Source organism: Peromyscus maniculatus, chromosome 3, assembly GCF_049852395.1.
Source record: "Peromyscus maniculatus bairdii isolate BWxNUB_F1_BW_parent chromosome 3, HU_Pman_BW_mat_3.1, whole genome shotgun sequence".
In the NCBI taxonomy this organism is placed as follows: Eukaryota; Metazoa; Chordata; class Mammalia; order Rodentia; family Cricetidae; genus Peromyscus; species Peromyscus maniculatus.
In genome coordinates this window covers 168,526,025-168,553,068 of record NC_134854.1, presented here as the reverse complement: position 1 = coordinate 168,553,068, position 27,044 = coordinate 168,526,025, and the positions used below count along the sequence as shown (strand labels likewise).

The 27,044-nt window shown below is 43.8% G+C and overlaps 1 protein-coding gene across 2 annotated transcripts in view; it reads right to left on the bottom strand.

The window, feature by feature from the left end:
• Positions 1 to 21,858, bottom strand: part of Far2 (fatty acyl-CoA reductase 2) — a 123,164-nt gene extending 101,306 nt beyond the window's left edge. The window contains exon 1 of one of the 2 annotated variants that reach the window (XM_016005186.3): positions 21,555 to 21,858. The gene's annotated coding sequence lies outside the window, so the exon portion shown is untranslated. Of the gene's footprint in view, positions 1 to 5,877; positions 6,263 to 21,554 lie in introns of those variants that run through there. The other variant, XM_016005187.3, reaches the window with a different exon arrangement.
• Between the last annotated feature and the right edge of the window lie 5,186 nt (positions 21,859 to 27,044).

Sequence of the window (27,044 nt, the reverse complement as noted above, 5' to 3'; positions counted from 1 at the left end):
ACACACACACACACACACACACACACACACACACACACACACGACATTGAGTGTAGAAGGGGGATTATGGGAGGAAGACAGGATAATGGAATGCATGTGACATGAAAGAGATTATTTGGGAGAGAACTAGGGGAAGAAGGGAAGGAAATGTGGAGGGGGGGTTGGTAAAAATGCCTAGTGTTATTTAATGTCAGCAATGATGAGGTGTGAAATATATCATTCATTTGAGATCCATCCATACAACATTTAACACAATATAACAGGAGTTTGTAAGGGCAGGGAATTATGCTACCAGGGTAAGAAATTACTATATAACTTCATATAGTTAGGAACTGGAAAACTATACAAAGCAGATATTTTAGCTAAGGGGAAACTGAGGCTGCAGGAGAGCTTGACCTTGAGCATCTTTGGTCCTCTGATGCCCACACTGGTGGTTCCTGCTCTTCAGCACTGTGTGTGCTGACTGATCTTCCCTCGGATAGGATCTGTGAGAAAAGGATGTGAGCGAAATGGGAAGGCCTCCATAATAAGGGCTGTGACATCAAGTCAGCTACCACCGTGTGAGATGGCCCCAGTTTCTCAGTAAAAATCCGCACTTCAAATACATCAGATCCAACTGTTAAAGCCAAAGTTCTAAGATTCAAATGGGCCTCTGACACAGTATAACTCAAGAGGAATGCACTAAGCCAGGCTTTGTACAGACAAAAAACAAATGAGATAAATGTGTGAGCATTCTCATTATCCCAGCTCTGATGGAATTATTATGTACGTAGGAAGGGAAGTGAAAAGTTCCATTATGTGATAGTATATAGTATGGCTGTATATGGGTTAGAAACCTACTAAATGAGGTAGAAAATAGGGATATTGCAAAAAGGTGGAAACCAGAGACCGAAAGATAAGGATAGTTGAGAATCACATTTGGGGATGAGCTTCCAAGGCTTGGAGAAAGAGGACAGAGTAAACTGTAGGGTGTTGGCTGGGTTGGCATCACTCCTTTTCTACTTGCACTGAGGATTTAACCCAGAGGAAAGGGCTTTAAAAGCTGGGAGAGGGTTTTAACTGAGCATAGTAAACTTTGAGGCCTGGAGGAAGAAAGCAGAAAATGTCAACCAAGGTTAAAAATCTTCCTCTCCAAAGATGGCAAATTAACCTTCACCATGGGTCTCTAGCCTGTGTGGATAATTTCAGGCAGTGTGAAAACAGGCCCAGAGACACAGCTCCCTGGCCGCAAGCAGAGTGCAAAGAGGTGGAAACAGCTTAACTTGCCCACAGCATCTTTACTCTAAGCCTGACCTGATCTCCCCCAGGACTGCAGATTCAAATTGATTTCTGTGCCCTGGATAGGTAATTATCCCGGTGGAGTTACATAAGGTCCTTACAGAGGAGGATGTGCCTCTTGGAGATATTTTGACCTTTGTACTGGTATAGATATTTGAGGTCAATTCTTATGCCATAAAATATCACCTTAGGGTGCACAGTTAACTCAGTACATTCACAATGGCATTGGCCATCATCTTTACCACTTTTCAAATCTCTGTACTAGTTCATGTTAGGACATATTTCTCTATAGAGTTTCCTCGAAAATGTTGAGCTGGTGTAGGCTCTGGAGTTAAGTTAGCTGTTCAAAGTGAAAGTGCTGTGCCTTTAGTACTTGATATGAATAGTAATAAGATAAATGTGGGTATTGTTGATAAGACATTATTCTGGAGGAACTCTACTCCACTTCAGCTCATGAGAAATAATGAAAATATGTAATACTTAAAAACACTATGTGTGTATCCAAGATCAGTTTGATTTTTGAGACAGGGTCTCACACTGTACCCTAGGTTGACCTGGAAGTTACAGCTATTGCCCTGCCTTGGTCCCCTGAATGCTGGATTTACAGGTGTGAATGAGTACACAGAAGAAATGAGCATACTCTTAACTGTAGAAAATTTAATTTCAGCAAATGATTTTTAAATACAAACTTTAAAAGACTCCTTTCTCTCAAGGCAAGTAAACAAAAAACAAGCACATGCATATATGTATACATATATTCACACATATTCACATACACTCCTACCCCTCATATACATACATATACTATATACACACATATACACATGCACACATGCATATATATCTCCATTCCCCACATACACATATTTGCATACACACATTTGCATACATGCCTACCCCCACACATATACTCATATACACCCACATACACAATTTTATACATATATACATTCATATATACACTCATAAATACACATACATACACATATACACACATATGCACACATACATTCACATATATACACAGATACACATATACATACACATACACATGTTCACATATACAGATACATATACACACATTCACATATATACATATATAGACATAGACATACATACATTCACATATACCTACATACACATCATATTCATTCATATATACACACATATATATTCACATACACACCCATCCACACAATACACATGCATACATATATACATTTACACACAGACACACATATATATCCATATACATATTCACATATGCATATACACACAGATACAAAGACACATATAATGCCTGGAATATTAGAACAAGTACTTTCTTCCCTCTCCCACACCAGAAGTATGGCAGTGGCATAATCCTCTTCCTATGCACAGAATTAGTAAGAGGGAAAACACATGCTTTCTCTGCAAGTTCCAACATTTGCAACCCTTTGTATTTCATGACTATAAGTGGAGTTGGTGAATAGATGAATGGATGGATTATAGCCCTGGATATTTTGTGAGTATTAATGGTGTTAATGGGCAGGCAGATGGGTGGATCTACTCATTAAATATTCATGCAAGTTTAAGGACATCTTGGGGATTGAAGAAAGGCGTGGTTCCCTAGACCAAGTACCTCTCTCCGGAAGTCCTCACAGAGCCTGAATCACTATCGGAAGGTTAGGAAGTCTGGTTAGACCTTCAGCCTGCATCATGGAAGGTGCTGGCAACTGTTTGCAGGGTTCCTAAAGCAATGAGTGAAGAGGAACACAGATGTGTACTGCCACGCCTGGCTTCCTTCTTCCCTTCGTGGCTCTTGCTCATAGTGAAGATCTGTCTTCTGTAGAGAAGGCACTATTGAATGTTTCAGGCTTGTTGTGTTTGGTTTGCAGTTCAAAGCTGATGACTGTACATGGTGTATCTGTGATGTGAGGACCACAATGTCCTGTGAAACCTAGTATACACACGTGTGAATTGGTGATAGTAGAGCTAGGTGCAACAGTTGCACTCTTGTGTCCCTCCCAGAAGCCACGTTTATTGTTTCTATGCCTTGTGAAGTTTCTATGTGTAGGAGAAAACTCTAGGCAGCTGCTCCTCCATCGGCCTCCTACAATGGCTGCTAGAAAACTAGATATGTCTTCCACATCCCAGTTTTCAGCCTAAAAAATACCAATGGATCTGGGGTAAGCAGTGCCTGGGCAGAGTCTGTCCTCATTTGCCCACAAAGACATTTGTGCAATAGTCTGTTTTAGTAAAGACAGAGAGTAGGATAGAACACTTTAGAAAGCTCTTGTGAAGGCCACGGCCACAGCCAGATGGCTCATTTGCACAGAGCAATAATCTACAGAAGATTATTGGGGTTTATTCAGCAGGCCTCATCCTGGCTCCCTCACCCAGATTCAATGCAGCTGGAATATGGTGAGTGAGATTTGGGTCAGCTCATACCAAAGGCCTCTAGTTCCTTCTCTAAATGGTTTGGCTCACTCACTGCTGCATCACTCACAAAGATCCTAGGGCTCTTGGCCTGGGTCAGTAGAATAAGGTCACTAGTTTCAGAAGGTCTCTGTTCCAGGAAAGATAGACTGTTGCTTCATTTGGTGAGATAAAACAGGCTACCTGTCAATCTTGCAAAACTTGGCTAAGGAAGGATAAGAGGTTAGCATGGCTAAATGGGATCTCTGGTAGTTTGTTCAAGAATACAATTTTAAAGATTGAAGATACTCAGTGGAGATGAGCACTTGCTATGCTTGCACAGGCTCTGGGTTCAAGCCCCAGAACTGAGGAAAAATAATAATACTAATAATAGCCGGGCGGTGGTGGTGCAGGCCTTCAATCCCAGCACTCGGGAGGCAGAGCCAGGCGGATCTCTGTGAGTTCGAGGCCAGCCTGGTCTACTGAGTGAGATCCAGGAAAGGCGCAAAGCTACACAGAGGAACCCTGTCTCAAAAATAAATAAATAAATAAATAAATAAATAAATAAATAAATAAATAAATAAAAATAAAATAAAACCTCAAAAATACTAATAATAACAAATAGTTTTTGCCCCTTCCATAGCCAAACCTATCACTTGTATTTTTGAAAAAATATTAATGTGATTTATGCAAACTCAATCTTCTCCTGCCTCTTTCCCCCTCTCCCTATGTGCCCTTTCTCTACCATTGTTTTCTGTTACATTCTCTTGGGTAAAAACAGCCCAAATGGACGCTGAGCAGGGAAGGTAGAGTGCAAACCAGTTCAGTGGTTGCACGTCAGATGAACAGTCTCAGCGACATCATGCTCGTGTGGACCCAGCGTGTCTGTGGCATGTGGAATGTGTTCACTGCAATGTCCTCAGACATGGTGGTGACAGCTGAGAAGCAGGGCAGTTCAGCATTCTGACTTCAGCTTCTAGGCGGGTCCTTAGCTAGACCACCTATACTTTATTTTGTCTACATGAAAATAGTTATTTTTCCCTCAAAGAGTTTTTCTCTTTTCAAGTTTGAGAAACATGAGGCAAACTACACCAAACTGTTCCCAGTTATTGCCTCTGGTGAATGATGTGTTTCACTGTTCATGTTTAAACTCAGCTGGAATTCTGATTCCTGAGCTTCAAAGGGTGTAATGTCAGGTGACTCTGAGAGACACATCAGAGTGCAAAATTAAAACAAAAGGATTTCCTCCTTTAAAAATTTATTCTGTGGGCATGTATTTAATGCACACAAGTGTGCACACCCCCGCCCCCACACACATACCACACATACATGTAGCAGCCAGAGGTCAACAACAGGTGTCTTCAGCTTCTCTCTACCTAGTTTTTTGAGACAAGGTTTCTCACTGAACTTGGAGTTCACTGATTTGGCTAGAGTGACTGACCACGAAAGCTCTACAAGATAACTGTTTCCACCTCCCCGACACTGGAATTACAAGTGTGCACTGCCATGCCCATTTTTTTAATTCATGGGGGCTCAGGTTTTCATGATTGTGTGGCGAGAGGTTTACTCATGGAACTGCCCTCCCACCCTGGGCCTGGACTCCTTCCTGGAATAGTAATCTGCTTTGCTGTTACTGAAGCCCAAAATTCTTTTTATCTAATGGGAATCAAACCTTCCTTTTAAACAAATTTGCTAAGCTTCCCCTCAAACCTTCATATAGGGAAACAGTAGTTGAGAGAAATTTTAGAGATGAAGATATTAAACAATTATCTCAGGGCTGGAGATGGGGCACAGCACGTAAGAGCACTGGCCATTCTTCTAGAGGACACGGGTTTGGTTCCCAGCTCCCACATGGCAGCTCACAACTGCCTATAACTCCAGTTCCAGGGGATCCAATGTGCTCCTCTCACTTTCTTGCACATTTCATGCAGGTAGTACACAGAAGGCATGCATGCAGGCAAAAACACTCATACACATAAGATTAGAAAAGTTTAAAACCAGTGACCTCCTGTGTTTAGCAGTTTCAGAGCTGACAAGGAAGCATTAGGAAGCCCTGTTTGAAATCTCCATCATTTAAAAGTTCCAGTTGCCATGGTTAGCTAGATTTTACATTTTGGGATTTTGTTTCATTTTTTAATTTTCACTCTGGATTTCAGTTGGGTGAACATGGAAATCCCATTGTTTTTAATCAAGATGACTTACTATTTGTTCAGTCCTGACCCGAGCTTCTGAGACATTAAGACAATCTCTGGTTGAAGATGGGAGTCTCTGGTGGCCACTTCATCATCAGGATCCTGTTCTCCGTGTCCAGAAGTGGATGACCCGGACACCCCCAGGGTCACCTGCCAGTAGCCGAAGGTCCTCTTGTCCCCTCACAGTATTTTCAATCACAGTACTTTTCCTCCACCAATCCAGGGCACATCTAACCACTCTTTCCTCCCGTAGAGCTGAACCAAAGTTCACTAACTCCTGGGAGGTCTGGCCTTAAGCCAGGATCAGAGGAGGGGACTTCCCCAACATCTATGTTTGCTCTTCACTGACCCAATTATCAGGATCCTACCTTCTGGTACTTTCTGGAATCCTACATAAAGAACTACTTGTGGATTCCGACTTTGTGATGCGTCACCTCTTCAAGAACTCTGCGTTAGTCACCCAGTTTCCAGCACTATCCCAGCAGACCTTGCTCTCTAAAAGAAGTTTAACCATGTGCAAGCTGACTATCTCCGGTCACAGGTTACAGCCACACATCAGGCTCCCTTACTCATCTACAGTAAATGTCCTTATTGAGTAAGTCAACACATGTCAATGTAGAGGAAAGTCACTAAATAAATCAGCATGTTAAGTGTTAGAATAATTCATAGGCTATATTTTGAATGTAGTATTTTTTTGACAACTCTGTGAACAGATGACTTAATCAAAACAGCCAGAGGAAATCACCTCTGGGAGAATTCAGCTACAGGAGGAAAAGTGGTGTGGGGTGGGGTGGTAACAACAGAAGAATAAAAGGATACAAAGGTGTATGGAAAGTCATTTGTTAGTAAAATGAGATGTAAGAGTTTATACATTGAGATGAATAGACAAGATAGAAAGGGGAAGAGTAAGTAGCTGAGGTTCTGCTGAATCTCAGAATAAAATTATAGGAGAGGTGGGCTGGGGAGAGATGGGCTGAGGAGAGATAGCTGGGAGAGAGAACTGGACAGAGATGGGCTGGGGAGAGATGGGCTGGGGAGAGATGGCTGGACAGAGATGGGCTGGGGAGAGATGGCTGGGGAGAGATAGGCTGGGGAGAGATGGCTGGGGAGAGATGGGCTGGGGAGAGATGGCTGGGGAGAGATGGCTGGGGAGAGATGGGCTGGGGAGAGATGGGCTGGGGAGAGATGGACTGGGGAGAGATGGGCTGGGGAGAGATGGCTGGGGAGAGATGAGCTCAGTCATTGCCTTGTACAAGGACTTGGGTTTGATTTCCAGAGCACAGAGGAAGAATCTGAGGGCAGTGGTGCATGCTTGTAATCCCTGTGCTGGGAAAGCAGAGCCAGGTTGATCTTTGGGGCTTGCTGGCTAGAAACTAGCACACTTAAAGTTCTAGGCTGTGAGAGAACTGTATTGAAAAAAAAAAAAAAAACATGATGGGAGGCTCCTGAAAAATAACACTTGAAATTGTCTTCTGGCCTTCTCTCTCCCTCCCTTCCTTTCCCCTTCCCTCTCTCTCCCCTTCCCCCCTCTCTCTCCCTCCCCCTCTCTCTCATACACATACACACACATACGCACACACACAACCTTTAGGAAACAAGAGAAATGTCAATCTTGGACTGGAGGAGGTAACTTTCTTCTCTCAATAAGAAGGAAAAGAAGTAGAGGTTGATGGGGGAGCTGAATAAATGTGTGGACTAAACAGAACCTGCCATAGCTCTCGGCTTCCATGGAGGGTGGGACGCATCCCATATTGCCAGTAGAGCTGAGGATAAAGGAAGCTTGGAGGTGGGTACATGTCTGTATAACTTCTCCAAACAAGATGTGAAACATGCCAGAAACCGGCGAAGAAGCTGACAGCAGCCTAAAGTCCATCTGAGGATAAAGATGTGTTTACACTGTCTCAGTCTCCAATGAATATTCATCTGTTTTTGTCTAGTAACACCCAACTGTTTCTATGAAGTGGGAGCAGAGAATACAGATGGTTGGCAAGATCCAAATTCAGGGGCTGTAGCGATGGCTCTGCAGATACACAACACTCCTTTGCAGAGGGTCAGGGTTTGGGTCCCAGCTCCTGTAGCAGGAGCTCACTCACCTAACTCTAGCTCCAGGGGATCTGACATCTTCTGACTTCTGACAATACCTGCTCTTACGTGTTGTGTGTAAACGCACATAGGCATACACACATGCAAGTTAATAAATCTTAAAACATCCGAATTTAGAGAGAATGAATGGAAAAGAATAGGGTCCTCATTAAAGAAGGATTCATGTAGGCTACACAGAGGCGGGGTGGGGGTGGGGGTGGGGCTAAGATCAATAGGAAGATCCCGGTTCTGAGAGAGGTGTGTTTGCCTATGTGTTTATGTGTGTATTGAGGAGTCAGATGAATGACAGTATGTGACCTAGAACAGAGTGAGAAAGAAACGTCTGAAAATAGTGTCCTTGCACAAGTGTGACTGTCCGATTTAGAGATTTCATAGAACACCGTGCAGAATGGTGCTGAGATGAGGGCTGTCTTTTCATGTAGATTTCCAAAAATAGGAATCTTTAGTGCTCAAAATAAAAATGGGCAGAGATGTAAGGTTGCAGTGCTGGGGATCTCTGGAACTTGCTGTCAGGGTACTCTCAGGAGTGGGAATGTAATGGAGCTGAAAACCAACCATCAAGGAATAGTCACAGCTGACAGCAAGCAGATCTCATTTGCGAGAGAAAGCAGAAGTCTGTGTTGGCATCATGGTCAAGGAAGACTACCCTGACTCATATTCTGGGGTGCACATAAAAGTCCTCCAAGGAGTGCAAAACACAGTCACAATGGGGAGGATTGTGAAGCATGGGGTTATGTGGCTGTTATCTGTGTAGAGCATGTGTGCGTGTGTGTGCACACACGCGCGCAAACACACAAACCTTCACCCACCCTCAGTTCCACTTCCTACTCACACCAGCAACTCTTACATTAACAAGCTTAATGCATTTCATGTACACACTTTAGTCTTTTCTTACAAGAACTTTGGGATATAAAATGTGTGGTTATCATTTACCAATCAAACTGAGGAAAGAAGACATTTTAGTGACTGGCTGAGGACAAGGTCAGGGACTGTGATGATTGCCAACTTGACACAGTCTATAATCACTTTGGAAAAGAGTCCCAATGAGTCATTTCCCATGTCAGGCTAGGCTGCGCACGTGTCAGTGGGGAACTGTCTTGATTACATTAAACGATGTGGGAAGACTTGCTCACTGTGGGTGGCACCATTGCCTGGACCCCTGGACTGTTTAAGAATGGAGAAAGTGTGCTGGGCCATGGTGGCGCACGCCTTTAATCCCAGCACTCAGGAGGCAGAGGCAGGCAGATCTCTGTGAGTTCGAGGCCAGCCTGGTCTACAGAGTGAGTTCTAGGACAGGCTCCAAAAACAACACAGAGAAACCCTGTTTCAGAAACAACAACAAAAACGTGTGGAGAAAGTGAGCTGAGCACTAGCAGGCATGCACTAGTTCACCTCTCTCTGCTCTTGCCATGTTCTATGATCTGACCAGTTTGCTCACTGAAAGACACCGAAGTCATCCAGTTACTGTCAGTAATGAGAAAGCTTTCTGTTTCTTTTATATGACAGCACCTAGGGCACTTTGCACAGTTGATAATTCTCAACTCTTCGTTTGTTTTTTTTTTTTTTTTTAAGACAGGGTCTCTTTACATAGCCCTGGCTCTCCTGGAACCCACTATGTAAAACAGGCTGGCCTCAAACTCACAGAAATCTTCTAGCCCCTGCCTCCCTAGTGCTAATATTAAAGGTGTGCATCTTTCCCTCCCTCCCTCCCTCCCTCCCTCCCTCCCTCCCTCCCTCCCTCCCTCCCTCCCTCCCTTATTTCCTTTCCCATCACATATCACAGCAGCAGAATTCTGACAATCTAAAAGTACGGGCTTGTCAAGGAGACTAACCTCAGAGCTAGTTTTCTTCTTCCAAGTTCCACATTTTTATCTACTAGTATGATTATTTTCAAAACTCTTAGTAATAAGAAGAAACCCATAGCTCTATCCATGAGAAGTTGGTTCATTAGAACTGAACATAGAGTAAGTTTTCATGGAAACAGGGAGCTACATTAAAGGTAAATATGATCATAGTATCCAAATATATTTGGTGTGTTTTAATAACCTAGGCATCCTTCATGCTAGAACTCTCAAGGTAGATTTTTAAGTTGGAAGTCTCTCTCTTCTGTGAAGCTGTGCTTCAACAATGGCTGCATTCTAATAGTAATATCTGTCTTGTAACTATATTTAAAACTTCATGGGTTTTAGTTATCACATGTGTGTAATATGGGATCTCTAGGGCTAATGTTTTTGTAACACAGTGACTTGTACTTGGTGAATGTTTTCTGAGCATTAGGGGTGCGTTTAGCCAGCAATCACTGCTAGCTCCACTCCTTCCTTTCTGTGAAATGTGCCACCACGGGGATGGACCATAACCATCATGAGTCTGAGGCCACAGCGTGACTTAGGACAGGTCAACAGTTAATGGCCTCAAACGTGGAACACACAGGAGATAACCTTGGCAGCGTTTGGTAAGTCCATCTTTGTGGTAATCACTTCTGTCTTTCACAAGCCAGCACCACGAAAGCAAGGGGAGCCAGGACACACTTCCTGCTCTGGTAATATGACGAATGGCCATAGGTGTTGGCCCTGAGCAGCAGCTGGCAACAGTTTTGTAAGAAAATGCAGAGTACTGCTTTTTTTTTTTTTAACCTCAGGAGAAGCACACTTTAAATCTTTTCGCCTACTTTCCTCCCAACTATTACGGATCAGTTCGTGCCCACTGACACCTCCATGACATTGACCACACTTGGTGGTGGTCACAAGCTGAACCATGCTGCCTCCTCAACAGCTTCCATGTGCACAACTCTCCAACCTCTGGCTGAGCCTGGAGTCCTCTCCATCCACCCCAGCCTCCCTTTTGAGCCTCTACTCAGGACCACTTATAATCACTGCCTCCCTTCCTGAGGCTTGAACGGGGAGGCTGCCAAGCAGCTTTGAGAAGTTCATGCCAGTGTGTATCAATGATACACCACAACGAGTGTGGGAACAGGGCTTATTGACACCAAAGCCCAGTGGGGAAGGGGCAGAGGTAGAATTAAAAGAGGAGGAAGAAGCAGCTGGCTTCAACCCAGGAATTTTGGTGTAAATATCCCTTTGTAGGGGAAACCAAGGCCTATCTAGACGGAGGTTTTGGAAACCAGAAAATGGCTGTAGGTGTCAGCAATGAAGGTGAACACAGCTGTCCTTTGTGGACTAGCTGCCCCACCCAGGCTTTGACTGTCTACATGACAGCATGGGGAAGGAAGAGGGTGACATGGGCAATTGCTGATTGCACCTCATGAACTAAGTGGGATATACTTCAAGCAGGTGGACTGCCTCTAATGATGATGAAAATACTCCCATGGCCTTGTATTGCCAATCCACATCTGTTCACTCAAAGCTCCTGAAGCAGTTGTCCCCTAGCTTATAGAGGAAGACTTCTAAGGACTATACTAACAGACTTTCACAGATGCCCATATAGGAAAGGATGTTTAAGGCAGAGGATTTGTTTTTGTTTAGTCTCCAGAAGTGTAGAAGGCTGACTTCAGGTAATAGAGTTCCCTTTGTCCTCTCACTGGGCAGCTTCTAAGTGCTCACCCTCTGCCAGTGTGCAAAGGCACCATTCCAGAAGCTTTGTGACTTCCCCACAGGCATTAATTTTGTCCTTCCTCTCTCACTTTTCCCATCACTATTAGCAGAAAATTACTTATAGACACAGAGGGTTTCTGTGCTTATCTTTAAAGACAGACATGAAGGGGGAAGTTGGAGAATATGAGGTATTAGTCAGATTTGGAGAAAAAGGAGACTGGGAAAGAGTAGATAAGAGGACAGGAACCCAGGCAAATTAACCATCAGAATCTGTTCTGGGTAAAGGAGAATTCTTCCCAATGGAATTTCTCATATTGCATTTTAGCTCACCTTCCATCATGTCCTTTTGTTGATTTGTAAACAGAGTCTCACGTAGCCTAGGCGGGGCTCCAACTATGCATGTGGCCAGCGATGACCCTGAACTCCTTTTATACTGCCACTATAGTGCCATCTCTGCCACTACACTTTGGGCAGCACTAGGGGTCAAACCAGCATGTTATGCATGCTAGGCAGGAGGCTGAAGAAGAGTAGGTAAGGTTCTACCAGCGTTCTGTGTTTTTGTATTGATGACTAGCATGTCTCAAAACTAGAGGGCACTAACGCTTGAGAGCAAGTTCTACAACTAGTTCACCACGAATGCAGAGCTAAGGAACTTGTCTGACTCACAGTAAATATTTAGTAAATATTACCAAAGAATAAATAGCTGAATGGGGTGGAGTGCTCCTGTCTTCTGGAGTCACAAGATTTCCTTTGTAGTCTACATGCACATGCATTAAATGGATAGGCTTTTCTTTTCTATAAGATAAGATAAGAGAATTGAGCCAAATATAAGATATGGTCCTCAAACAATCTACTTTTCGGGGTGTGAATATTATTAGCTAAGACAAGCTATGTGCAGTGTGTGCTATGTATTGTAGGCAAGAGGGTGTGATACAGGGTAATAGGGACTCATGGAAATTCAATTTGAAAAAAAAAATTGTTCCATCCTAAGAGAATCCGAGACCTAAATTTATCCAAAGCACAAAGATCCTGTGATCTTACAGACACCCAGTAGCACTGGTACAGCTGTTGCCTGGGTAGAACTGGACCCAAATCGCGGCAGAGGAAAAAGGAAGAGGCAAAGGTATAATCCCTCCGAGGAGAGAGATTGACAAGCGTCAGTTGCTGGTGAAACAATAATAAAGGCACTCATTTTGGTTGAGGGAAATAAACACCTTCAGACCACCAGAAACTGCTGTAGGTTTTCTTGTATTGCTGGCATAACTGCACACATAATTTAATGGTTTTCCTAATTTCCAAGCATCCCGACCTCAATAAACCTGGGCTTGTGCTGACTTTTGTGGAATGCATCCTTTCGGTGACCTATGATGAACCATGTACCATTAAGAAAGATGACCTAAAACACAGGGCATTTCCACAATGACTTTGTCCAGTCCCTTGGTTTTCAGAGTATTTGCTTTGCCACCTGCGGTTATCCTGTTTTTATCCAGTAAAGCTACAGGCCTAACAATGGTTCTACTGAGGATAAGCAGATATCTTTGCTTTTTCATAACAAATCCCCAGGAATTCCTTACCTACCCTTCCCATCTTCAGGATTCTGCTGTGCTATACTAGGGGTCATCTTTGGAGAAGTCTGGGAAGTTAAAATGTCATAAAAACAAAAACAGTATTCTTGATGAGGGATGAGGACTACACCTATCTGTGGGTATAAGGACAGATATTTAGAATGGAGTTAGGGATTATGCTGGGTTAGTAAAGGAGTGCTTGTGGTTTCTCCCCCAAGATTCATGACTTCACTAGTCCTGGGTAGTTGGCTCGGTTTCCAGGACCAAGCGTGATTTCCCTCTTGTTGAGCAGGTCTTCCATCCAATTAGGAAGATATTGCCTTCCACTAATATATATTTGCCACTACTATACCCTTAGGGTCAGTGTGCCATACTGGTCATTGATATGGTTTATGGGCATCATAGTTGAGTAAGAATGTTGGTTGCTTCCCTCCTTTGAAAGCTTGCGTGGTATCTTCTGGTACCATATTAGCTGGTCCTCAGGGAGGAGGCTTTCAGGTCAGATCCAGTTCACTGAGATTGTGTCTCCTAGGAATGTCAGAAGCTTACACCTATACATTCTCACCAACATGACTCTACCTTCCAAACATGGGCTGAGCAATGAAGACACCCATAGATATGCTAGCACAAATAGTGGAAGCTTATGAAGCCTCGGAATAACTACAGGCAACCAAGGAGTGCCGAGTGTGGGAGGAACACTCTTTCCCAGGGAAGTTCACACCAACTGTTACCCAATACTGAATGGTCAGCCATGTAAACATACATTCAAGTAACATTATATAGACTGAGCAGATTGTATTTATGCATTTAGGAGTGTGTGTGTGTGTGTGTGTGTGTGTGTGTGTGTGTGTGTGTGTGTAGTGAGTATGTGTAGTGAGTGTGTGTGCATGTATGTGCTATGTGTGTACATAACAACAATTAATGAAAAAAGAGGCCATGAATTTGAATGAATAAGGAGTGGTATATGGGAGGGTTTGGAAGGAGGAAAGGGTAGGAGGAGATGATATAATCTCAAAATCATTATTGTAATGTATTTATAATATAATACAGTTTATATGATACATATATAAAATATCTCAAGAAATGAAAAAAGTTAAAAGAATGACATAAAACTTGTTTCTGAAACAACAACAACAACAAACCCCAAACGGTATTAAGTCCCAAAGCCATAAGGAACATATTGTATCAACCGCAGCTTGAAAATGCTTTTGCTCCACTCAGAGATTAAGGGTGCAACATCCAACAAAACTTTCCATAAACCACAACTGAATCTGCACCACTGTGAACCACTGTAACTCTCCATGCCTGACAATTAAGGCAAGACTACTTTGTTCATTATTTACTTAGTTATGTTGTTGGCTACACAAAGAAACATGTCGCACCCTTTGCTCTGGTTCAAGTGCAGAATTATAACCATCCTGGCTGGGATGCGGATGTCCTGAGCAGACTCTGGTGCCGCTCCCCTTGGCTATCTGACTATTGAAACAATGGTCTCCAAGAAACTGGAATTTCCCTAGGAATCTCATGCTGGGAGAAGGAAAAGGCTGAAGCCTGGTGCCAACCAGAAGAGGAACTTGCCTCCCAAGAAAAGACTTGATGCAGTTGTTACAGTTTGTCAGACTGTCACCTTACAGGAGAGACTAGAACTGGGACAATGAGGATGGGTGGGACCACACCTTATTGGGGCTCTCTTAGCTGTACTTCCTATCTTCCATTTTAAACCTAACCTTCAAGCCAGGGACTTAGAGACATTTCTTGACCTCTCTTGTTCCTTTTCCCAGATCAGCCTCATTAACTAAATCTCTCTTCTCTGCTTTTCACTATTGTCTCTTTTTTGGGCACATTGAAGATGGTTTGCCAAGCCTTGCTTGTTAGATCCATACGAGCATGTGCTCTGACCCACTCCAGGGTCAACAACTCCAGGAACAGTGGGGACAAGCATGTGGAAAAAGACCTCATCTGAAATCAACTCTAATTTCATGTAATTTACCCATGCCACAGAATAGTCGTGATTATTTTTAACTTCCAAAAAATAAAAGAACCATTTCTAGTTTGAAAGACATACAAAATCAGGAGTCAAATTTGACCCCCCAAGCTGTTGTTGGCTCAGTACTTGAGTTCTGAGCAGATGAAACTGGAGGGTCCAAAGCTGCATGGTCCCCTTAAGAACTGTCACCACCGCAAGATTCTGCAGTCACAGACTGTGCTCCTGCCTGCATCCCACCACCAACATATTACAGATAATAGGGAAAGGGAGGTACAAGACTTCAAAAACCATTGCTGCTTAAACGCTCACACCACATCAACCTGGTAGGTTTTAAGTCTCAGATGAGGCCCAGAAGATGAAAACATGACTGTGAGAAACCCTGCCTGAGAAGACTTCACTGCTCCTAGTCCCTCCCTTAAATGTCAATGACCAAATGAGACCAAATGAGACTCACCAATGTTGGAAGAAAACAGTTTCCTTCTCATTAGACTGCAGGACCTGCTCATTCATGTGGAAGTGTTTTCATATCCACTTAACAGGGAGGATTCCATGCCTTTGCTTTGCCCAAGGAAGAAGCATTAAAGAGTGGAGAGCTGCTAACAGTTAACATCGAGTGGTGGATGTTAAAGACTAATCTGTTAATATAGGACAGTGGTTCCCACAGGATTTCTCACGCTGAGATTTCTCAAATGCTGACTCTGTTAGATGCTCCACCAGAAGCATTTGAAGGGCATAGGTTTAGGAAATACCACAGGAGATATGCTTCGCCTTTGATGATTTTCAATCTTCATTAGGATATCATGGGCTCCCAGGATTCCTGTAGTAAAACCTCTTAACTGGGTTAAATCAAATATTTTTCAGAGTTATCTGACCACCAAAGCTTTTTCCTCTTCTCTTTCACTTAACTGCTAATATCCCAAGAAACTGCTGTCCTACCGGTGGCAGTCTGGGGGCACTTCTGTTGACAGAAAGGAGAGCAGGGTTTCAAGTAAGGAAGTGAACAGTGTTTTAGAACAAACCCTTCCGATGAGGCTCAGTCCTTTCTTCCCTAGCTCTTGCCATTTTAGGAAATTATAACATATCCCATCTAAGCTCAAGCCAGAAGAACAGGAGCTATATCTGTTGTGGTGATAACCTTTAAAAGTTATAAAATGCAAGTGTGGATTTAAAAATAATTTAAACAGCAGAAGAGCCTGAAATGCAACCTTCTTCTCTTTTCTTACACACTTACCTGTTCAGCCAGTGTCCTTTTCAGAGTTACTAACAGGGATCATCAGTTCTGTGTGGTGATAGTGTGTTCCCCAAAATATTGTGCACCCTAATAAATTTATCTGGGGTCAGAGAACAGACAGCCACTAGATACAGAGGCTAGAAAATGGTGGCACTCACGCCTTTAATCCTAACACTCCAGAGACAGAAATCCCTAGATCTCTGTGAGTTCAAGGCCACATTGGAAACAGCCAGGCATGGTGACACACACCTTTAATCCCAAGAAGTGAGCCTTTAATCCCAGGGAGTGATGGCAAAAACAGAAAGATATATAAGTCGTGAAGACCAGAAACTAGAAGATTTGGCTGGTTAAGCATTTGGCTGGTTAAGCTTTTAGGTTTTGAGCAGCACAGTTCAGCTGAGAGCCATTCAGATATGAGGACACAGAGGCTTCCAGTCTGAGGAAACAAGGTCAGCTGAGAAGTTGGCCAGGTGAGGTTAGCTGTGGCTTGTTCTGTCTCTCTGATCTTCCAGTGTTCACCCCAATACTTGGGTTCAGGTTTGATTTTTATTAATAATAAGAACTTTTAAGATTCTTGCTACAGTTCTGTTTTGTTTTTCTGTTCTTATGGGCACTGGAAATGCAGTGGCAGCGAACCCACTGCTTTGAATTTAAGCATTTGGCAGGAGAGAAGATTCAGTGGAAGAATAGGCACTACTCTTGCAGGGTTTGGACCTTAGTCCCTAGAGAGCGCAACTCATAACCACCTGTAATTCCAGCCCTAGGGAACATCTGATGCTCTGGCTTCCACTGGCACTCATATGCATACCTAAACACACACACACACACACACACACACACACACACACACACACACACACAATTAAAAATAGAAATACGTAAATGAAATCTTTAACCCTCAGCAGTAAGTATGTGCAGAAGAATTAATTTCAAGCTGTCTTACCTCATCCCACCTCCAGTCCCTCACCCCTTAACTCACTCAGACTTGCAATGGCACTCAAGGCTCAAGTTTCTCTGCCTTTTTCACAGCACTCTTGCCTTGAACACTCCCTGATTCTAATCCTTCATTCCTCCAGCCCCTTCTCCTTATCGATTTTTCATAGATTTACTTCCTTAAAATATAGATTAGCATAGCCTGCAGCTGGAGAGCCTTCAATGGTCCCCACCAGAGCAGACTCAAAGCTTCAGGAAGCTCTGTGGAAGAAATTTTAAAAAGTCCCACACCAGAGACAAGTTGTCAAAGGAGGGTCTCCTCATGCCCCCTTAGCAGGCATGAGAGTTACAGAGGACAACTTGGGAAAAGTTGCCTTGAATTGATTGACAGCTCTTAGGTAATCAAATGATCCAAAGAAGACAGCAACACTACTAAAGAAAATGTTACCAGTAACTCACTGTTCAGTCTCTGCTCTGTCTGAGGATCACTCAGGCTAAGTTCATCTTAGCAAGTATCTTCCAAGAAGTTATCCTTTATCTTCAGCTGGCAATTCCAGTCTTGTATACATAACATTTAGTCAATATTTAAAATATCAAACCCTACCATGTAGCTGCTCTTCGTTTGATTTTCTTATTACCAAAATATAAGCAGTCTAAAGGTTGCACAATCCCTTAAAAGAGCTTGATCAATATTCCTAAAGCTACTCATAAAAATGTAGTAAACAGGTCCCCATTCATACCATCTCTATTAACATGAAACTATTCAAGGTCAGTAGGCCCATCGGCAGCTATTATCTCTCTCCCTTTCAATCAAGGCAGGTTCTTAGCTAGCCAGGTTGGCCTAGATCTTTTTGTGTAGCTGAGGATGACCTTGAACTCATGGTCCTACTGACTCCACATCCTGGGTACTGGAGTTACTGGCACATGCAACCATGCATGGCTTAATTATCTCTTTTTTTTTGCCCAAAGGTAATACATATACCTTTAAGATAAATAGTTTGTCATGCTCATACCAGTAAAGAAATTGAGATAAAGAGATGCTTAATGATGTATTCAAAGGTACCCAAGGAAGCAGTTAAATTCTCAGTCTGTGGTGGGAAATGTTCGACCTGAAAATCGTGAGGAGAAAGACTAACTCCATAATTATCAAGTTGAAGCAAGTGTTATTTAGTATTGGCCAGGAAGATGGACACTGGCAAGGTCCATACCTGGGATTCCCAAAGAAAGGTCCCCGAATTTAGGTCAGTCAGGTACTCATAAAGGCAAACCCCCACAAGGCTATGGTACTTTCTGCCCTTGTCCAATCGGGGGTAAGCATACATCATGATGTACTTCCTGTCTTAATATTTCCTACCTAAGTGTGATCAAGCACATCCTGTGTAGTTAGGGCAAGCAACTTTGTTATTGAAGTGAAAATACATGACTTGTTATTTCACAAGAGCCACATCCCCCAACATTTCAGGAACTCATCTGTCCTTCAGTAAGTGGGGCCCACAAGTTAACTTTAGCCCTTATAGGGAACTCATTTGAATTAGGGTTGCTGTGAGAAAACACCATACTCATAAGCTCTAGAATGAGACCCCAGTGCAAAATAAAGATGTGACACCTCTTCTTAAGACAGTAGTGACAGCTCCAAGGTTAAGCCAAGTAACCTTCTAGATGTGGGGCTCAGCTCAACTCTTGAGTCTGAATTCCACAACACTAGTCCCATGAAAAGTGGCTAGACATATGGAATGTGGATGTTTGGGCATCAGGAAACTGTGACTTTCTAAAAGTGTGTTTGGTTTTGTATTTTATAACTCTTTATTAGACACCCAGAGTGGTCTGTTGAACAAAACAAAACATGAAGAGTGTGTCCTTGCCAACTAGTGAATGTTCCCACAGAGCCCACATCATCAGGACATGCTGGCAGGAGCAAGTAGGCTAGTGATCTCTGGTATGATCCTCTGAGATGGTACTTGTGAAGCCTTTAGGACCTAGAGATATAGTTCAGTTGAAAGAGTGCTTGTCTAGCACACAGAAGCTCTGAATTCACCCTTAGCACTGAATAAACTTGTCATGTGATACATACCTATAATTTCAGCACTCTAGAAGTAGAAACAAGAAGGTTATATATTCAAAGTCATTTTCAGCTATAGAGAAAGTTCAAGGCCAGCCTGGGCTACATTGAGACCCTGCCAAAGGTGAATGGATGAATGAGTGAATACATTGAGACAGTGAATTCTTATGGCTGACCAAATGTTGCCAGAAAGAAATATAATATGGATCTTCAAGAGAAAATAAGGAAAATGATGATATGATCAGGGTATCTGCAATCTTTTTTAACACATTAATTCTATTTATTTAAATTTATTTATATGCATAAGCATTGTGCCTACATCATGTATATTGTAATAATGCCAGGTACCCAAGTAGGCCAGAAGAGGGCATCAGATACCCCCAGAACTGGAGTCATGGATGGTTGTGAGCTCCCGTGTGATTGCTGGGAACTGAAAACGCAGGTCCTTGAAAGAGCTGTGTGGTGTTTGAACGAGAATGGCCCACACAGACTCATATTTGAATGCTGAGGGAGAGGCATTAGGAGGAAGTGTGTCACTGAGGGTGGGCTTTCGGGTTTCAAATGCTCAAGCCAGGCCCAGTGTCGCCCTCTTCCTGTTGTCTGCTGACCCAGATGTAGAACTCTCTCTCAGCTTCCTCTCCAGCACCGTGTCTGCCTGCGTGCTGCCCTGCTTCCTGCCATGAGGATAACGGGTTAAACCTCTGAACCTGTAAGCCACCCCAAATAAATGTTTTCCTTTATAAGAGTTGCCATGGTCATGGCGTCTCTTCACAGCAATAGAAACCCTGACTAAGAGAGGCAGCAAGTGCTCTTAACCACAGAACTATCTCTGCAGCCCCCAAGATGTCTATATTCTTGATAAACCTTAAAGTGATACACACAGACGAGCTATTGACTTCTCAGCCCTCTGAAGCAATCTCTCTTCAGCAGCTGGGTCACATTTTGGTTCCCTGGGAGGGTTTGTCATCACTTACCCTCCTCCTAGTGGCGTTGATACTGACCAGCTCACTGTGAGCTGCTTCTAGCTGACAGACAATTGCAGCCCAACATTATGGCTTGGAGTGAGTGGGGGAATCTCTCAAGACAGGCGTGGAAGATGCCCTTAGAAATAAAGGAAGGGTAAGATAAAGACACAGACCCTCAGAAATACTATGAATGAAATCACTGTCCTTGAAGTTTGCTCAGGAGAAACCTCTTGGCTATCTCTAGACACCCCAATACCCATAGATGTGAAGTTTGCTGAAATTGACTACTTGAACAGTTTGTAAGCTGCCTTAAATATTATTTAATTTCTTTGCCCTACTTTGTGACTTAGAGTAACTATGGCCCCAAGTGAAATAAATATCCAGCTCACATAATGGAGATGCAGAGAGACAAGTTGTGGAACTACAGGCTGAGTATTACATTTCCATTGCAGTGTCAAACTCTGGGTACAGCCTCAAACAAGCAGAAACACACAATGTTCTTGAGTTCTCTGCTCACTTGGTCCCTTGCTCATAAACAGTAGAGCACTCAACAAGGTTCAAAGGGTAGCCAGAGTCTTGCGGAGAAAGAGAGAATCATGGTGGTGGCTCGGCACTCGCTAAATCATGTATGGAAGACAAAAAAAAATGTTCATAATCTTATCCTGAAAGGAGACTGGGGTCAGGAGCCTGGCAGGTAGAGGGCATCCTAGGTTGGGCATGAGTTGTTCTGACTGCAATTGCCTGGGGGTAATGTCACCCACTAGAGCTTCCTTAAGCCACCTGTCCCCTTGTTCTCTCCATGATGCCCAAGTCACCTGGGGAAATCAGAAACTTCTGACAGGGTACAGACCCTACTTGGACACCCAAGTCCTTTCCAACCTGGGGTCCTTGACCCTGGAAAGTCTGAGTGGGAGGGTCTGGATATTCACAGCCTGGGGTGGGACAAGGGAGGACAAGAAAGGAGACCATGCCATAGCACACATGGCCTGGAAATCCACACTGTCTCTAGGAATAGCTCCTAGACCAGAAAGGCTTGGGTGGGACAAGTCAGATGCCTCTGCCCCTTGGAGAGGTCCCCATGTTCACCTTGATCAGCCTTTCCCAGTTCTCCACTGGCTGCCCATGTCACCTAGGAGGACTCAGATGCCCTGCGCCTACAGGACCCCAGAGGTTGATGAGTGGCCAGGGACCCTGCAGGGCCACCGTTTCTCTGTTGGCACCCGCCTGCTGTGCAGCCACAGTCCTCAGGTTCCCCAGTCCAGCCTCCTGGCCTCCCAGCCCGCGTCTAGGTACCTGCTGCTTCAGTGCGGGTGGCTCACCGGCTGGTGGTCAGGATCCTCCCTGAGATGCTGGAGTCTCTCAAGCTGTTCTGAACCGCGCTGCTGCTCTCGGGGCTCCCAAACGTGACTCTCTATATATCCGGCTCCGAGACTGGGTGTGGGGCGGGAGGAGCGCACCCTCCCTCCGACCTTCCTGGTCGCCGCTGGGCACCCAGCCGCGGCCTCTGCCCGGGGCGGGAGCAGTGCAGGGGCCTCGGGCGCGCAGGCCCTGAAGATGGCATCGCCTGGGCTTCGTTCGGGTGGTTCCCTCTTGGTGTGCATCGTTGGGTGAGGGGAAAGTTGGCTGGGAGGGCGCCCCTGTCTGGAAAAGCCGAGGAAGGAGGGAGGGGAAGAGAGAGAAAGAGTCTGATTTGATTCATTGCAGGAAAAATCACTCCCCGTTGCACTGACAAAATGCGCCCCAGATCCCATTTATCTGGCTCTTCCGCACCACACTCCAGGTGGATGGAGGCTGTGGAGGAGCATTGCAGGGACCCACCAGCTCAGCGGCTTTTAAACAGTCTGGGGTCCTTAGGTGCGGGCAAGGGCGCGGGGCGCGCGGAGGGGGGGGGGGGGGGAGGAGGAGGGAGGGCTGGGGTTTGATTTCCTCCTTCCCAGGTCGGGTTTGGATAGCAGAAACCCAGCTCTTCCTATCTGGTGGGCAGGGATCAAGGATTCCGGACTGTGGGAGAAGCAGGCAGAGGCAATCTCTGGCACTTCCCCAGAAAATGTTTTCTTTCTCCTCTTGGTAGATTTACATTTTAAATTTTTATTTATATTTAGTTATTGATAAATCGTAGACAGAAACCCCACAGCTGCCAGGAAGTCGGAGAATGATGGGCAGGCAGGAGAGCAGAATTCCCCCTCAACCAGGGAGAAGGGAAAATGGCCAATGCTCACCCCAGTTCTCTGCACAATGTGGAAGATAGTCTTCCAAATTTACAGCCAGTTAAGGAAAACGGGAAAGAATACGACCCCAAAGTTGCTCTCCTCATTATGAAGGGTAGCTTGCACTTAAAGACACCAATTTTGAATCACGAAAAGTTGAAATTAATGAAGCGAGTGACTTCATCCTTTAAAAAATTCACTCTTCTCTTGAATTCTCTGCTTCTGAACTCTGTTTAATTAAGTGTGTTAAGGGAAGTGTAACCTGGAGGTAGTGGCAGTTTTGCAGAGGTGACTGTGTGAGAACAAGAGAAAGAAATGGGTAGGATCAGACACACACACACACACACACACACACACACACACACAAATGCACACACACCACTTAAAAAAGATCTGAGTGTGTTCTCAGACTCAAATCCTGTGAGTGTACTTGAAATGATCCAGGAAAGTGATAATACAAGGTATGTAAATCTTTCACCTGCAACCCCACCTTCTCAGTATGCTGGGCCAGGAGGAGGGTGGCAAGTTCAAGGCCTGCCTGGGCTACCTGGAAAGTTCATGGACAGTCTAGCTAATAAAGTGAAGATCCTGTCTCAAAAAACAAAACAAAACAAAACAAAACAAAAACAAAAACAAAAAAAAAAAGAAAGAAAGAATAAAAAATGGGCAGAGAATGTAGCTCAGAGGCACACCAGGCTCTTGCCTACCACACAACCTGGAGTGTTACAAAATAAATACAAAATGCAAAAATCACCAGTCAAATAGATAACAAAAGGGGAAGTGTCAAAACTTTTTGAAAAGCAATTTAGTAGCACATTTCCTTTTTATTTTTCTAGACCTTTTGACAAGGATTTCTATTTATTAGGGCATATCCAAAAGAATGCACAAAATGAGAAATGTGTGGAGACTTAATTGCTCATTACAGTTACCTGTAAAGTAGGAAATAAAAAGGGCCACTTTCTGGAGAATGCTCATAAGTGAATGCAACATTACTAAAATAAAAATCATAATTTAAATATCATAATGTGAATGATATTCATCTATATGATGGGTTAGTCTGCAAGAAACACTGTTGTAAAGTACCCTAGCTGAGTGGCTTGCAACTGCAAACATCATCATCACAGCTCTGCTTTACAGGCTGTAGGGCTAAGGCATCTGCAGGGCTAATTCTTTATGAGGGCTGTGGGGGAGAGTTGATTCTATGATGCTTGCATACTTCTGGTGGTCTCCTGGCAATTTTTGATAATCCTAAGATGCAGAAATATAAAGGCATTGTGTTAGAAGTCTCTGGAACAGAGAGAAAGAGAGAGAAAAAGGAGAACAGAGAACACACACACACAGAGAGAGAGAGAGAGAGAGAGAGAGAGAGAGAGAGAGGGAGGGAGGGAGGGAGGGAGGGAGGGAGGGAGGGAGGGAGGGAGGGAGGGAGAGAGACTTATTAGACTGGCTTACAGGCTGTGATCTGACTAGTTCAACAATGACTCTCCTGATGGAGAGGCCAAGAATCTGGCCTCAGCTGTCACAGTCTGGTGCTGGAACCCCAGAGGATTCCAAGAGAGCTGCTGGTCTTCAGTCTAGGTTATAATCCTGGAGAAGTGTTCTTTAAAACCAGTAAAGGAATGCCTTAGAAGCAAGGTAGATTGACTTGCTAGCAAGACTGAGGGCAAGCAGGGGGAAAGGCAAAAGCTTCCTTCTTCTGTGTCTTTTTATGTGAGATGATACCAGAAGGTGTGGTCTAGATTTAGGGTGAGTCTTCACACCTCAAATGATCCAACCAAGAAAAAATTCCTCACAAGTGTGCCCAGCCACTTGAATGTTAGTTTATTCCAGATGTAGTGTAGGTGACTCCAAGACAAGCCATCACAGCCAGCATCTGCCTTCATCTTCATGTGCCACTTTCTGTGTGCCCAGGTCTTCATCCAAGTTTCCCCTGTAGGTTATAATGAGTTAGATCTCACCCCAGTGCCTTCATTTGATTTAAGTAATGACATTGTCAACAAACAACCTTGTTGCAAAGAAGGTCATGTTTTGGATTGCTGTGGTTAAAGCTTCAACAAATACTTGAGAAGGAGGTGAACAACTTTCCATGTGTGTGTGCTGAGTGGAGGCCTAGAAAAGGCATATGGTCTTGCAAATGCATGGAACTTGTGCATTTGACTTACTTGAAATGGAGGCTCTGCCCAGGTAGCTAGAGATCGTGCAGTAGGACCATCCTGAACTACACAGGGAGACTCTAAGTTGAATGGCAAATCAGCTTATAAGAGAAAGGCTAGCAGTCGTCAGACATACACTGACCCGGGAAGAAGAGTGAATACCTGACATTAACATAACATGAATCCCAAAGATGCCAAGAAATATGAAGGACTGCCAGAAGCTGAAAGAGCCAAAGAATGCCCTTCCTACAGCTTCCCAAGGTAGTATGGCTTTTCTCTGAATTTCATACTTGTAAACTCCAGAAATGTGAGAGAATAAATTCTGTTGTTTAAGCCATTTATATTTTGGTCAGCCCAGGAAATTAATACATGTAACTTTCCTGGGGTAGAATTCTATGCACTAACTTTTTATTTTTAAAGAAATCTGTATAGTTCACCAACTTTTACCTATTGGATTGGCTAATACTGTTCTTTGACAGTTTCATACATGTATGTAATGTATTCGGACTACTCTCTCCCACTCTCTCTTACCCTCTTCCCATTGCTATCAACCCCTTTCCAATCCCTATCTGTCCTTTCCCAGGTTCACACTTAGGAGTTTGTTTTATGACCCACCCATTTAGTTTAACCAAGGACACCTGAGTGAACATTGGATTGGCAAAGTGGAGTGACAAGTAGGTTCACAACTGGAAGCAACAATTGTCCTCCCCCACCTCCTTGGCCTCTCCGTGAATCTATCATTAGCAAATAGCCGGGGTTCCCCCTCCCTCTGCAAACCCTCCTCTGTTCATGTCTGATTATTGACAGGCCTTGTCTTGTGAAGGCGCAATGCAGGTACTATGTGAGAATTCTTAGCTGCTGTCTTAAGATTCTTAATCTGCTTTTGAAGGGCCTAGTAGAGATGTTAATATTGTCATGTTCTTGCAAACCATCTTCTCCAATAGCTAAGTCTGAGACAAGATGCTGGCCTGGGCAGCGGGCTCCACTGCTCTGGGTCCCCACATATATGCAATTTCTCCCAACACAAATTCATCTTCACAGAAGCTTGATAAGATGACAGTGCAAGACTTGATCTTATACCCCATGCTGCTCCTGGCCAGCATTGGGAAACCATTTATCACACTGACTAATCTCCACCTTCAAAGCCTTCTCCATCGCCATTGCTCAATGGCTTACTATTTCATTCAAGCCTGTAAAACAAATACTTCTTTGTAAATCTGCCCCGGGGTTCTTATTTATGGTACAAAATACCTACAAAATGTTCTAGACATAAAATTGTATGGTAGATCATTCTGCCAACACCCTGAGATCTGGATGAAACCAGTGCTCCAAAGGAATCTTACTCCCCAGTGTTTTCTGTTTCAGTAATGCAGTTTCCGCTGATATTATCACAAAACAGCTTTGATTTTTATCTACACAGCATGATAAAAATGTAGTGTTTTATAACCAGAAACCTGGTGATTTATGTCTATCTCATTTCACGGCAGTAAGACTGGACTTACTTTTTGTCCAAGGCGACTGTATTAGTTCTCTGTTGCTGAATGACTACCATCACATTGCTATTTAAGGGAATGCATATTTGTTCTCTCAAAGACCTGCAGGTAATCAAGCATTCCAGGCGAAAAGCAATGTGTAACTGGAGTCCTTGCTCCTAGGTGGCCATCTCAGCTCCAGCTCATCAGTGATTTATAATTCAGAGTTCTCTTGGGAGCCTTCCCCCAATTGGTGGTGGGTAGAATTTATAGCGAGTTCCTGCTTTTCTAGGACCCAGGTCTTCATTTTCTTGCTTGCTATTGGCCAAGGGTGCTCCAAGCTGAGACCATATTCAGGTCCCAGCTCTATGTCCTGTTCCACCATGGTTGTTTGCCTCTTTAAAATCAGCAAAAAAAAAAATTTCATTCTTTCTCTCTTAAAATGTCTTAAAATGTCACTCAATGAGCCCTGCTTACTGAGGACAATCTCCCTTTTTGAGTAACTTTAATCTACTGATTTGGAAACTTGATGTTTAGTGTGTAACGTACCATCGGTTGCACCCCACTCCAGGGTATGGATGATGCTGGGGTGAAACTGGTCCATGTCAGATTTCTTCCTACCATAGTCACTTGGGGTGACAGCCACTGGAGCTGAGAAACCCACTGGTCTTCTCTCTTTCGTTAGTGACTTTCTTTTCTTCTGCACGAGGAAAGTTATTTTTCATACCTAACCATTTGTGAAGCAGCTATATGTGGGGAGGTTTCTTTTGTCTTTTCAAAAATGTGTATGTGTGTGAGATGTGTGTGTGTGTATGTGTGTGTGCGTGTGTGAGAGAATTGTGTATGTGTGTGTTCATGCACGTGCATGGGCATGGGCATGTATGCCTGCCCATCCATGTGTAGGTACATATTTGTGTGTGTGTGTGTGTGTGTGTGTGTGTGAGAGAGAGA